Below are 13,881 nucleotides of genomic sequence, written 5' to 3' on the forward strand. Positions count from 1 at the left end.
CGTCCCCAAAGTCACACAGCTAGTCAGTGCCAGAACCAACGTTCAAACTTCAATCTGCTCAGGTTCTTTCCACTCCATCTCAGGCCATCCTCTCCAGAGCGTCTTTCTCCGTCGCCCAAGGCACCCTTTTGGTCTACAGAGGATGGAAAATTTTCAGCCCGGTTCCACATGGCGAGCCCCAACCAACCGGAGCGCCTGCTTGGCTCCAAGGCCGCTGCGTGTCCCGAAGATTTATAGAGAAGGTGGAGAGCATTCCCATACCCCAGCCCCACCCTGACCCAGCATTCTAGAAGTGGAGAGAGAGGCTGGCTGGTGGCCCCGCCTCCTGAGAACTCGGGGCGTGGGGAGGACTCTGCCCAATCCCCCCCACTCCCCCCCCTCCCGCGTCCGGGGAGACGCCAGGGTTCGCTGTCACGTTCGGGCGTAAACAATGGCTCGCAATCCAGTTCCCTCCAACTCTGCCCTTCGGGTACAGGCCCCAGAGTCTCTTAGGTGCATCCATCCAGGCTGGTTCTACCGGACAATCAACGCGTGCAGAGTGTGTGCACTGACCTGTTTCTAAATAGATCTCATTTGGGCTGTGACTTTGAAAGCCAGCCAAAGGCCCCAACCTAAAATAGACAGCCTACTGCCCTGTTATTTTCATGGCTTAAAAAAAAAAAAAGAAAAAAAATCTCTCCAAAGCAAAGCAAGTATTTTTATCACAGGCCTTGCTTGGAATAGCAACACCTATTTACTTGGAGGGAGGAGGCTGCTGGGGAGTTTCAGCACTGGGTGATTATTCCAGACTCGGGAGAACGAGTACACTCAGTAGAGAGTATCCTCCCCATCAGAGGGGAGGCTTTTACCCTCCGAGCATCTCCAGCCCTCACCCCCCACTCCCCTACATAATCTGTATCTTGCACACCCTCCCCTCCCACCCCATTCACCTCACTTTCTAAACTGCTCCTGGACCTCCAGATCCTGACCACAGGCTTTCTGCTGGATGCCTCACCTCAGCCCTCAGACTGTGTGCAGCCTTCACTCTTTGCTTCTCTCCGTGTCCAGAATCCAGATCTTGCTTGGGCTGGAGGCTTACTGACCTAAGGAGCATACATAAGCCATGAATAACCATAATTGAAGCTTTTTTTTTTTTTTTTAAGCGTTCTCTGGATGCCAAGAGCCATGCTAAGTATTTCTCGTGCATCATCATTGGATGTTAAGGTCTGTTCTGTGAGCTCAGACTATCATCAGCCCCATTTTGCCGAAGGAAATCCGAAACTTAGATGAACAGCCCAGGGGTCACACAGGCAGCGGATGAGCTGGGACAGCTGAACCGAGGCTGAATGGGTCCTAAGTGTGAGTTCCGGATCATTCTCTCACCTTTGTATGTTTTTGGTTTGTGGGGCTACTATCCCATTTTTTTAAAATAACTTATCTTTGTGTCCCTCTGCAGAGATGACCTCAAAATGCTACGTCTGGGGAGAGATGGGGAGTGAAAACGTTAGGCTTTTTCTTCACTTGTTTCTTTAAAGCCTCCTGTATATTTTTTATGAGCATATATATTTTTTTATTAGCAGAAAAAGAAATGCTAGTTTGAGAAAAAGTAGGAGCAAGCACTGAACCGTCCTGGCGGAGACAGTGCAAGGCAGTGGTTAACACACACACTTGGGAGCCCGGCCTCCTGAATGTAAATCCTAGCACCGGCCACTTCCAGCTGTGTGACCTTGGGTAGCTCATTTAGCATCTCTGCACCTCTGTTTCCTTACTCCGGGAATGGAGGCTAATAATAGCATCTACCTCAGAACAGGGGCATGAGGATTACTGTGTAAAAAGTGCTCTTGGCAATATCTGGCTCACAGTAAGGACTGCCTGAGGGCTGGCCACCCCCTGATACCTCAGCCTGTAGGGGAAAGTCAAGGGCATGCAAAGACAAAGGCCCACAGGGGCCCAGTGGGTGTGGGGAGGCAGTAGAGAAGCCAGAGTATCAGTGCTCGGAAGGATAAGGGCTGTAGCAAAGTGGAGAGTGTAAAATTGTGGCTGGAAGGGGCAGCAGTGTTTTTAGGTCCAACACATTTTCCACAGCAGATGTAACTCTAGAATGTTATTTGAAGTCCCTGAAGGTTTAATGTTGGCTCAAATTGAACAACATAAGATGCAGAGCCCCAGGTACCCAGGTGGCTCAGCTGGTTAAGCAGGTAAGCATCCGACTCTTGGTTTCAGCTCAGGTCACGCACGATCTTATCATCCATGAGATCGAGCCCCATGTCGGGCTCTGCACTGACAGTGTGTAGTCTGCTTGGGATCCTCTCTCTCTCTCGAAATAAATAAATAAACATTAAAAAAAAAAAAAAAGATGCAGAGCCTTTTGGCCCCAGGCTGCCAGCCTGAAGCCTCACTCCCAGGGGCCTCCTGCTCCAGTGGCCCAACTAGCTCCCCAGAGGAACCTTGACACCCAGCATCAGAGTGTTGAGAGGTGGGCAGGAGTCACAGATGCATGTTTTTGCAGGGAGGGGGCACTAGCAACCAGGTAGGGATCATTCTCTCCATTTTACAGATGAGGTAACTGAGGCCCAGAGAGGGGTGGTGATTTGCTCAGGTTCATACACCATAGCGACCGATGCAACCAGATTCAAACTCAGAAATTTCTGATTCCAAAACCAGTGCTTCTAGGGCCATCTAGGAGTCTAGTACTTCCTCTCAGTTCCTCCAACCTCAGCGTTCTGAGACAGCTAATTTAAAAAAATGTCTTCCGGGGCGCCTGGGTGGCTCAGTCAGTTAAGCATCCGACTTCAGCTCAGGTCACAATCTCGAGGTCCATGAGTTCGAGCCCTGCGTTGGGCTCTGGGCTGATGGCTCAGAGCCTGGAGCCTGCTTCCGATTCTGTGTCTCCCTCTCTATCTGCCCCTCCCCCATTCATGCTCTGTCTCTGTCTCAAACATAAATAAACATTAAAAAAAAATTAAAAAAAAATGTCTTCCATGGTCTTTCTCTTTCTTTTTTTTTAATGTTTATTTATTTTTGACAGAGAAAGAAACAGAGTGCAAGAGGGGGAGGGGCAGAGAGAGAGGGAGACATAGAATTCAAAGCAGGCTCCAGGCTCTGAGCTGTCAGCACAGTGCCCGATGCGGGGCTCGAACCCACGAACCATGAGATCATGACCTGAGCTGAGGTCGGAGGCTTAACTGACTGAGCCACCCAGGCACCCCTCTCTCTCTCTTTGAAATAAAAACTGTTGACTACCAACATCATATCTAAAAGAAAAGAGGGTTTTCTTTGTGTGGCACACAAATAGTTAAATTAAAGGTGCAGCTGGCCACACAACTCTGGCACTAGTTTGTAGTCACTTGCCTCTACTCAGCATCTGTCAACAATTCAGCAATAGTTTTTTAGTGGGCAATTCAATGCCTACTCTACATTGGGCAATACAATGCTCACTGCTACATAAAGAACTGTGGTGTTAAGAAACTGATCAGAGGGGTACCTGGGTGGCTCAGTCGGTTAAGCATCTGGCTCTCCATTTCAGCTCAGGTTATGATCTCATGGGATCCTGAGTTCAAGTCCTGCATTGGGCTCCATGCTGACAGTGTAGTGCCTGCTTGGGATTCTCTCTCTCTTCCTACTCTCTCTGCCTGTCTCTCTCAAAATAAATAAACAGACTTAAAAAAAATACACTTTAAGAAACTGATCAGAGCTCTTCAAGAAGGAGAGGCTAAAATTGTGTGGAGATGGGGATGGAAAGGAACAAATATTCAGTCAGCTCTTAATATATGCAAGGCACGTGGGATCCTCATAACAACCCACTTTCTTTTTTTTGTTTTTGTTTTTAAAACAAAATTTTTTAATGTTTATTTATTTTTGATAGAGAAAGACAGAGTGCAAGCAGGGGAGGGGCAGAGAGAGAGGCAGACACAGAATCTGAAGCAGGCTCCAGGCTCTGAGCCATCAGCACAGAGCCCCACGCGGGGCTGGAACTCACAAGACCATGACCTGAACCGAAGTCGGACGCTCAACTGACTGAGCCACCCAGGTGCCCCAACAACCCACTTTCTAAATACTGTGGAACTTCTGGGTGTTCCCTGAAGTGTAGATATTTTTATCCCCATTTTATAGCTGATAAATTGCAAGAAGAAGGAAGAAAATGAAAGAAGAGATTTCTCCAAAGTCATGTGGATTGTAAGAGAGAGAAGTTGCATCTTACATCCAAAGTTTGTACTCCCAAAATTGTCCCTGGAGCCCTCGTTACTCCAAGTGTGGTCCCTGGACTACCAGCATTGGAGTCACCTGGGAGCCTGTTAGAAGAGCATACTCACAAGCTGGCCGCAGACTTGCTGGGTCACGAGCTACATTTTATAGGATTCTCTGATGATTCTCGTGCACGCTAAAATTTGGCAAGTCCTGCCATAATGAGTCCCTTCCCTCCTGACGTTTGTCTCCTCCCCACTGCTTGTGGTGGGGCTGCAGAGCTGGTAGCTTCCCTGTGCGCTTCCAACTCTGTGCTGCGATGCCCCAAATGAGCTGGGGTGTAGTAAGCAGTCTTCTGGTCTTTATGCTCTAAATTCAAGAGTTTTGGCTTTAAACCTGAAACTTAAAAGGATCCTAAATACCAGACCACACATCCACATTTGTCTATCTTCTTCCTGATAGGTGGCAAAATACACCAGTTTGCCCAGAATCTAGAGGTTTCTAAGGACACAGAAATTGTAGTGCTAAGCTTGGGCAGTCCTGGGCAAACCAGATGGTTGGCCACTATAACCTCCTTATAGCCTCTCAATCACATTTAATTCATTACTTAGCACAGTAAGTCTCAGCCCCGGCCACACCTTAGAATCACCTGGGAGCTTCAGTGAAAAACAGGTGCCCTCTCACTAACTCAGGTGAATTAAATCAGAACTTCTGGAGCTAGGATATGGGAACTGGTATGTTTTTTGTTTTTTTTTAATTCTCTTTGTGATTTTAATGCAAGCAGAGTAGAGAGCCCGTGCTCCTGCCACAAGTTATTTTTTGCTCTGAGTAGCACATTTTTCAGACGCATGAAGAATTGACTGAGGGAAGGGAATAGAACTTACTGGAAACTAGAGCTTACTGGATCCATGCTTCTCTTGCTGGTCAGCACCCAAGTGCTAGGAGCTATGCTATCTGTAAAGTAGAAATTATTGGTGCCCATTATGCAGATAAGAACATCGAGGCTCAGAAAAGTTAAGTAACTTGCCCAAGTTCACATAACTAAGGAATACTGAACTGTGATTTCAGGTCTGTTTTCCTTTATAACCCCAGGAGGTTGCTCTACACACTATCTCTGAGATAAATCTAGATTTTAACTTTGCTACTGGTCATGAGAAGACTGGGTGCTTCCCAGCTGTGAATCATCTTCTGCAGAGTGGACGATGGAGGCTCAGATGTATGAGTGGACTGTCTTCGTGCTGGAAATTTCTCCATCAGGGATCCTTTCCCCTGAATCTACAAGACCCAAGTGGATCTAGTAATTTCTCTCCTAGGAGCATACACAATAGGATTGGAAACAAATGTCCCCACAGAGACTTGCACACAGAGTTACATTGCGGCATTGTTTATAATAGCCATAATGTGGAAACAACTCATATGTCCATAACTGATAAATGGGTAAACAGAATGTGATATTGCCATATAACAGAATATGATTTGGCAATGAAAAGGGATGAAGTACTGACATATGTCACAACATGGACGAATCTTGAAAACATTATGCGAAGGGAGAGAAGCCAGACACAAAAGGCCACAGACTGTATGGTTCTCTTAACTTGAAATATCCTGAACAGGCAAATCCATAGAGACAAGAAGGAGATTGGTGTTTGCCAGTGCAGGGGGCGGGCTGGGTGGTGGAGGCAGAAGGGAGGAATGGGGAGTAATTGCTAATGAATATGGGGCTTCTTTTGGGGTGACCAGATGTTGCAGAATTAGCGGGGATGGTCATACCACTCTGGGAGTATACTAAAACTACTGAACTGTATTCCTTAAAAGGGTGAATTTTAGGGTAGATGAATTATATCTCAATCTGCTAACTGGAGTGCTCATACATGTTTAGTGGCAGTATAAAATGGAGCAACCACTTTAGAAAACCGGCATTTTGTATAAGGTTAAGCTTATACCCACCCTATGAAACAGCTGTTCTATTCCTATCTGTATTCCGCAAAGGAGTGCTTAAGTCCTTGCGAAAATATGTACATGGATGTTCATAACAGCTTTATTCATAATATTTCTGCACTGGAGACAACCTAAATATCCATCCACAGGATACCTGCTGTCCATATGATGGAACAGCACACAGCAGTGAAGGGACCTAGGGTTACCTGCCTACCAAGAACAAATCTCGCTGATACTATGTTGAGTAAAAGAAGCCAGACAAAAGAGCCCATACTCTATGATTCATTCCATTTCTCTGAGGTTCAAAAACATGCATAACTAATTGATGATCATAGAAGCCAGCAGAGTATAGACTGGGAAGAGGCATGAGGGAGCTTGTTAAGGTGCCAGAGGTGTTATATACATACCTTGATCTTGATAGTTGTTGCATGGGCATGTATATATGTAGAGATCACTAAGCTGTATGCAGAAGGTTAGTGCTCTTTGTGTACTTCACCACATGTACATCGTACCTAAAAAATCCAGAAGCTCCTCAACCAACAGTGACCGAGTCCTGAGGCTCCCTGACTGACCCTGAACATCTAGGCAGTGACCTGAAGGGGATAGAGACTGTGAAGTTAGATGGACCTGGATTCCAGTTCAGCTCTGCTCCTTACCTAGCCCTGTGATCTTGGGCAAGTCACAGAACATTTCTGATTTATAAAATGAGGAAGCACACCTGCCTAACAGGGATTGCCTTGAGGCTTAAAGGCAAAAAATATATGTCAAGTCCCCAGCAGGTTCAGCACAAGACAGAACAATCTCAAGGGGCCAGTTAATGGTGGCTCAGACAAGACATCTGCTCTGTCAGAAGGATACTGAGTCAGAGCCTTCCTGAGGAGAACAGGGACAGGTGAGGAATACACACAGCGAGGAGCAGAGAACTTATGAGACTTGTCCCAGGTCTTCTTGCCCTGTTGAAGATACCACCAGGACAGACCACATGGAGAAGGCAAGTAGAAAGAGAGAGACATGAAAAGAGAGAGGCCCAGTGTCCCAGTACCCAGCTGAGCCCAGCCTTCAAGCTGTCCCCATAAGGCGCAGCCATGAGGGTGAGCCATCTTGGAAATTCCAGCCCAGCTGAGATCCTGTATGACCATGGCCCTGGCCAACGTCGTGTGGAGCCGAGCCCAGTCAACCCATGGAATCATGAAGGATCATAGATGGTTTTTGTTTTAAGCTTTAGCCAAAACGAGAAGTGGTGGATTCCAATAAACACCACCAAAAGCATGGGATGTTGGCTTCAGGACAGGGCAGTGGGCAGAGGCTCAAAGGGTCTTGATGAGGTTGTTATTGGAATCTGGAAGGACTGTGAGGAGATTATTATAAAAGGCTGAGGAAAGGAAACATAAGTTAAGTACTGACAGAACAATCTAGTTAAGCTGTTCCTTGTAATGTGGAAAATAGAAAATTTAGTTCATGAACTTGTTGATTTGGCTAAGAAGATTCCAAGGCAAAATGTTGAAAGAGCCAATGGTTCATTTTAGCTGAGGTGTGGAGAGAGAGAGATGAACTAAAGAAAGAACTATTTGGTATTCAAGTGACTCTAAAGGAAAAGTTTCTAACCTCCAGCTTGCTGGGCTGGAAAATAAAACTGTTTCTCATTCCCACCCCATGCAGCCCAATAAAGATTCTCAAGGAGGGGCACCTGGCTGGTTCAGTTGGTAGAGCATGCAACTCTTGATATCGGGGTTGTGAGTTTGAGCCCTACATTGGGTGTAGAGATTACTAAAAAATAAATAAATAAGCTTTAAAAAAAAGATTCTCAAAGAAAATAAAAACCAAAAGGGAGGGAAGGAATCTGGGGGCAAGAATCAAATCTAGGGTGTTGATGGTAAATGTGGCCTCAGGGTCAAGGTTAGAACAAGGATGCAGCTATAAAACCCTGTGTTGAGGCTTCAGATGGATTTAAGAGTATATCAGGTAGATCCTCTCAGCTAGATGAAAGGCTTCTGACAATCTCTGAAGGAGTTGTCCCCTAGCAGCTTGCATATGGCCCAAAGTAGAAAAGCACTATTTCAAGAAGAAATAGAAGTCTGGCTTTTGTCTAATGGAGTAGATAATTTGATACACAGGAAACTCACAAATTTTTATTTTTCTAACTTGGACTGAAAAGAACAGAGACAGTATAAAACAGAAAAGTAGCCTTTGTGACCCCAGCTTCCTAAGAGCAGAAAACAGGCAAAGGTGGGGTGTTTCTTATGGAAAAGAAGGATGATTCTGAGTGTGGAGCCAAGAGCCAAACACAGGCATACCTGGGAGTTATGGTGGGTTCTGTTCCAGACCACTGTAGTAGAGTGAATATCTCAATAACACGAGTCGAGTGCATTTTCTGGTTTCCCAGTGCATATAAAAGTTATGTTTATACAATACTGTGGTTTTAAGTGTGCAATACATGTCTAAAAAATGTATATTAATTAAAAAATGCTTTGTTGCTTAGAAAAAAAGGGGGGTTGGTGACTGGCTGGCTAAGTCAGTTCAACTTTGGCTCAGGTCGTGTCTCACAGTTCGAGAGTTCAAGCCCTGAATCAGGCTCTGACAGCTCAGAGCCTGAAGCCTGCTTTGGATTCTGTGTCTCTCTCTGTGCCTCTTCTACTCATGATCTCTCTCTCTCTCTCTCTCTGTCTCAAAAATAAATAAACTTAAAAAAATGCTTTATTGCTAAGAAATGCTAACCATCATCTGAGCTTTCAGCAAATCGTAATCTTTTTGCTGGTGGAGGGTTTTGCCTCCATGATGATGGCCGCTTACTGATCAGGGTGGCGGTTGCTGAAGGCTGGGTAGCTGTGGCAATTTCTCAAAATAAGACAATAAAATTTGTCACATTGATGGACTCTTCCTTCACGAACCATTTCTCTGTAGCATGCGATGCTGTTTGATAGCTTTCTCCCCACAGCAGAACTTCTTTTAAAGTTGGGGTCAATCCTCTCAAACCCTGCCACTGCTGTATCAACTAAGCCTTATGTAATATTCTAAATACTTGGTTGTCATTTCAACAGTCTTCACAGCATCTCCACCAGGAAACTACTTTCTTTGCTCATCCATAAGAAGCAACTCCTCATCTGTTCAAGTGTGATCATGAGATTCCAGCAATTCCATCAGATCTTCAGGCTCCACTTCTAATTCTGGTTCTCCTGCTGTTTCCACCACAGCTGCAGTGACTTCTTCCAGTCAAGTCTGGAACCTCCAATTTGTAAAAAAGGCAATATCTTCTAAGTGCAATAAAATAAGATGTGCCTATAGAACCAATCCCAGCAAGCTGACCTCAGTTTTAGTCAACATACATTTCCTACCCCTGGAGCAAAGGGAACTGTACTTGGAGGAATTTCATGATTGCGATGGACCCATGGGTCCTCTGTGTTTCCCCTTTTTGAATGGGAGTGTATATTGTGATGCTCAGCTCCTGTCTCATTATAAGTTGAGTATGTGGGGGCAGATAACTTCTCCCTTCAGTGCACAGGACTTCAGATCAAGAGAAACCATGCCCAAGTGCCTCCTCAACAACTGGGTGAGATTTAGTTGTTGAAAAACTAGACTTCAGGCCTGAGCCTGAGGCTGTAATGGATAAGAAATTGGGGATTATGGAAAGGGGGGGATTTTATTTTGCATGCTAGAGGGAACTTGGGGACCAGATAGTAGACTAAGGTGGCTAGTTTCCAAGCATGGGCCCTAATGAACCGTGCCTCCTGATGTTCATGGCTTTGTGCAGTCCCTTCCCATGTTGAATCTGGGCTGTAGTCCCTTCCCATGTTGAATCTGTGATCTATTTTAACTAACAGAAGGCAGCAGAAATGATACTGTGCCAGCTCTGGACCTATGGATTAAGAGGACCTGGCAGTTTCAGCTTTTGCAGTTTGGGGAACCCTGAACTGCTTTATTAGAAGTCTGTCTACCTTGTGCTGGAAAGACCACAGGGAAAGGCCTTAGAGAGAGAGAGAGAGGCCATGAAAGGACTTGGAAAGAGAGAATTTCAGCCTGCCCATTACTGCTCAGTCCAGACTTCCAGCCATCCCCACCAGTTGGCCAGACATGAGAGCACCATCTTGGATGTTCCAGCAGAATTGAGTCCTCAAGGGACTGCCACCACTGCTGACATCAGGTGGAGCAGAACTGACCCCAGATGACCCCAGTCAACCCACAGAATCATGAGAGATCATAAAATAGTGGTATTTTTAAGTCACCAAGTTATGAGGTAGCTTGTAAGTAAAACACCATTGGCCCAACCCAATCTGAAACCAAAGAACAAGGAAGCTCATTCATGGTGGCCATATAATCAACTTCCTGAGGCAGAGAGTAGAATGGAGAAGGGTGGAAAGTGGATCTGGAGGAGTAAACTGAAAATAACTAATTTTGGCTTTTTTTTAATGTTTACTTATTTTTGAGAGCGAGCAAGAGAGAGAGCGTGCACGTGCATGTGCGAGCGAGCGGGGGAGGGGCAGAGAGAGAGAGGGAGACACAGAATCCAAAGTAGGCTCCAGGCTCTGAGCTGTCAGCACAGAACCCAATGTGGGGCTCGAACTCATGAACAGTGAGATCATGACTTAAGCCGAAGTCGGACGCTTGACCAACTGAGCCACTCAGGCACCCCAAAGATAGCCAATTTTGAACATGATGGCTTGAATTGGATGAGAGAGAGGGGGATTCCTGTGTATTTGATGTTTAGAATCAGGAGGATTGCAACACCTTTACCGAAGCAGGAAATGCTGACCAACAACCAGGTTTGGGAGGGAAAGTCACGATTTTTGTTTTGTGAAAATTGAGGTGGAAAGGCTTTGAGACACTCATGTGGCAGGGTCAACAGAGAGGAATGTGGGAATGCTCGGTGTGTAATTATGGTAACTGCAGCTGAGGGTGTACATGAGCTTACCTGCAGAGGGGGTCAGAGTGAGTGAGAAAAGAGCATGGACTGTGCCCTGAGAACCCCAACATGTAACAGTCATGCCTTTTCCTTCCAAGGAGACAGACAAAGGGCAGACAGAGAGGTAGAGGAAAATGAGGACCACATAATGTCAAGGAGGCCAAGAAAAGAAAGTGATGGGTGGACAAAGTGGTCTACCAAATGTCACATTGCTCAGATGTCAAGTCAGAAGAGGGCAGAAGGATTCATTGAGATTGGTAGCCTTCCTCCCTTATTAGACAGCATTAAATGAATGGGTCTGTGGGACTGGATTTGGCAAGGGAGCTGTTGCCAAAGCAAGGGAGCTGTTCCCAAAGAGTGAACCCAAGTAGCCGGTAAACCCATGAGGTGCCCAACCTTATTAGTCATCAGGGAAATGTAAATGCAAACCACAATGAGATTCCATTTCACACCCACCAGATTGGCTAAAAATAAAAAGCTTAACAATACCAGGATTTGGCGAGGATGTTGAGCAAATAGAACTCTCATGCACAGTTGGTAGGAATGTAAGCTGGTACAACCATCTTGGGAATGGTTGGACATTAACTAGTGTGGTTGAGGATGTGCACAGTGTGCTGGGCCAGGTTCTCTGGGAAACAAACTCTGAGAGGAGGCTTGTCTGCAAGAGATTTATTGGAGTACTCTCGGGATCAACACTTGTGAAGGGGTGAGGGCAGCAGAATTTCACACGGTGAGAAGATGAACTGCAAGGGAGTTGTAATAGAGACCTTAGTCACTGGGAGCTCTAAAAATGGATGGCTCATCACAGCTGTCCTGAATTGATGGAAGAGACCCCTACATTGGCCAATCACTGGCTAGGGCTATCTCCAAGGAGGAGTCATAACATTGGACAAGGCAGTCCTGTCCATTAAAGGGCAAGACTCCTGGCAGCTGGAGAGTGTGTGCCTGGTCCTGATAGAGGAGATGTGGACACACACTACACTATTCGCTACACTTCTGTACCATTTAGATGCCCTGCTTTGTAAAATATGCTAATATGCTAACGCCACTGAAGAATGACTCCTCCAGGACTCTGATTCTTCTCTTTTCCTGGGGAAATTTTAGCAGGTTGGTGGAATGAGCTACAGCTCCCACACTGCAGCTAGTCTACTTGTCTCCTTCCTTTAACTACCCATTCTAGACTCTCTAGCCCTGAGCTCATGCCTGTGCCAGTCTAAGTGGCTTACCTAGCGAGATGGTCCAGACCTCCATCTCTAAGAGGTCCAAGGCCCTGGTCACCGTGGTCGTCTTCCTCATGGTTGCTGCATCTATTTGCCATCAAGAAATGCACAAGTGGGTCACCTCCAGTGTCAAATGTATTTCTTTCTGTCCTTTGTGTAACAACAGCTCTGCTTCCTTCTGATGTTGCAGTCAATTCACTTGCCGGGAGGGTGACTCCTCCTCTTCTTTTTTTTAAGTTTATTTATTTATTTATTTTGAGAGAGAGAGAGAGAGAGAGAGAGAGAGAGAGAGAGCACGAGCAGGGGAGGGGCAGAGAGAGGAGAGAGAGAAAATTCCAAGCTCAGGGCTCAAACTCACAAACCACGAGATCATGACCTGAGCAGAGACCAGGAGTCAGACACTCAACTGACTGAGCCACCCAGGTACCCCGGGTGACTCCTCTTCTTGCCTGCTGGCCTCTTGGCACCAGTAGCCTGAAATGATCAGGTAGCAGCTATAGCTTAAAGTGCAATGGGGCTCTCATATCTCCTGATGGAAGCACCCCCTATGCCTGCACCTCCCACCCCCTGCCAGGAACCAGGACCTGTGGACCTGCAGAGCCCAGAGCTGTGAGGATGGGGAGCCCATATTTTCCCAGTGGCTCACTGGGAGCATGGTGAGAGTCGTCATTCTTACTCCCACCCCCTGATTCCCCAATCCATTTATTCTACTTGTAGACCGCACCCATCAATGGCATCAGTATAGCGTGGGAACTGCATCTTTGCAGGGTATCATTTCCAAATTGGTGCCTCAGACGCATCTCTTTTTTTTCTAGCTAAAGTACTTTTTTATTTTTAGATCCACCAAATGTTTTAAATATAACAAAATTTAATATACAAACTGGGATCACAACAGCATCCACAGGACAGCAGGAGTCGGGGAGAAGGGGGAAGAGGGGGGAGGGCAGGTTTTCAGGTTCCTAACTGCCTCTTTCACCCACAGTCCCGCATGTTGCCTGTGAGAACATGGTCTTAGCAGAGGACAAGTCAGAGTAGCCAGAGGCGTAGGGGCCTTGAGCCTGCTCTAAGTTGGCCTCAGTTCGGTAGGCCCCTCTGACATGACATCCTTGCCATCTGTAGATCCATTGCCAGATCCAGCTGGGAGACAACAGGAAAGTGGTTGTTACTGAGAGGACCCTTATCATTCCTCCGGATTCTGCTCATCACAACTTTGGGGCATAAAATAGAGTTTTCTAGAGATTTTTAGGTTGGCAAGAGCTAAAATGCATGTGGGAAAAGAACAGAAATTGAATCTGCGCCTACCTCCTACCAAGATTCCTTGCCTATGACTCTAGAAAGCTGGAGTCGTGGATCTGCTCAGATGTTTGGGAAAAGGAAGGAATGACAGAGATTTGGGCCCAAAAGGGCTGGAACCTTGCCGGCTCTTGACCAAGAAAGCCTCTAAGCAGACGAGGGAGGTCTGTGGGAAGCAGCTTACGGCCAGTGGTACTCAAGACACCATGATGGTACCATGGCTTTTAGGCAGACTTTATTGAATATATGGAGGAGAGAAACAGAAGTCAGAAAAAATTAAGAACTAAAGTACCTGCTTCTTAGAGGTCTGTGAAGTAGAGATACTCCTAGGCTGGGACTGGGAGAGCCCCCAAACCTGTTTTTCCCTTG

At 46.2% G+C, this 13,881-nt stretch overlaps 1 long non-coding RNA gene across 1 annotated transcript; it reads left to right on the plus strand.

Annotated features, from left to right (window-relative positions):
• The first annotated feature begins 732 nt into the window (after positions 1 to 732).
• Positions 733 to 10,585, plus strand: LOC132678858 (uncharacterized). Its single transcript, XR_009609849.3, has 3 exons — positions 733 to 1,338; positions 4,093 to 4,187; positions 9,141 to 10,585. It is a non-coding gene; the product is annotated as an uncharacterized LOC132678858 (long non-coding RNA).
• The last annotated feature ends 3,296 nt before the right edge of the window (positions 10,586 to 13,881 follow it).

This window comes from Panthera onca, chromosome A2, assembly GCF_046562875.1.
Source record: "Panthera onca isolate mPanOnc1 chromosome A2, mPanOnc1 haplotype 2, whole genome shotgun sequence".
NCBI classification, from domain to species: Eukaryota; Metazoa; Chordata; class Mammalia; order Carnivora; family Felidae; genus Panthera; species Panthera onca.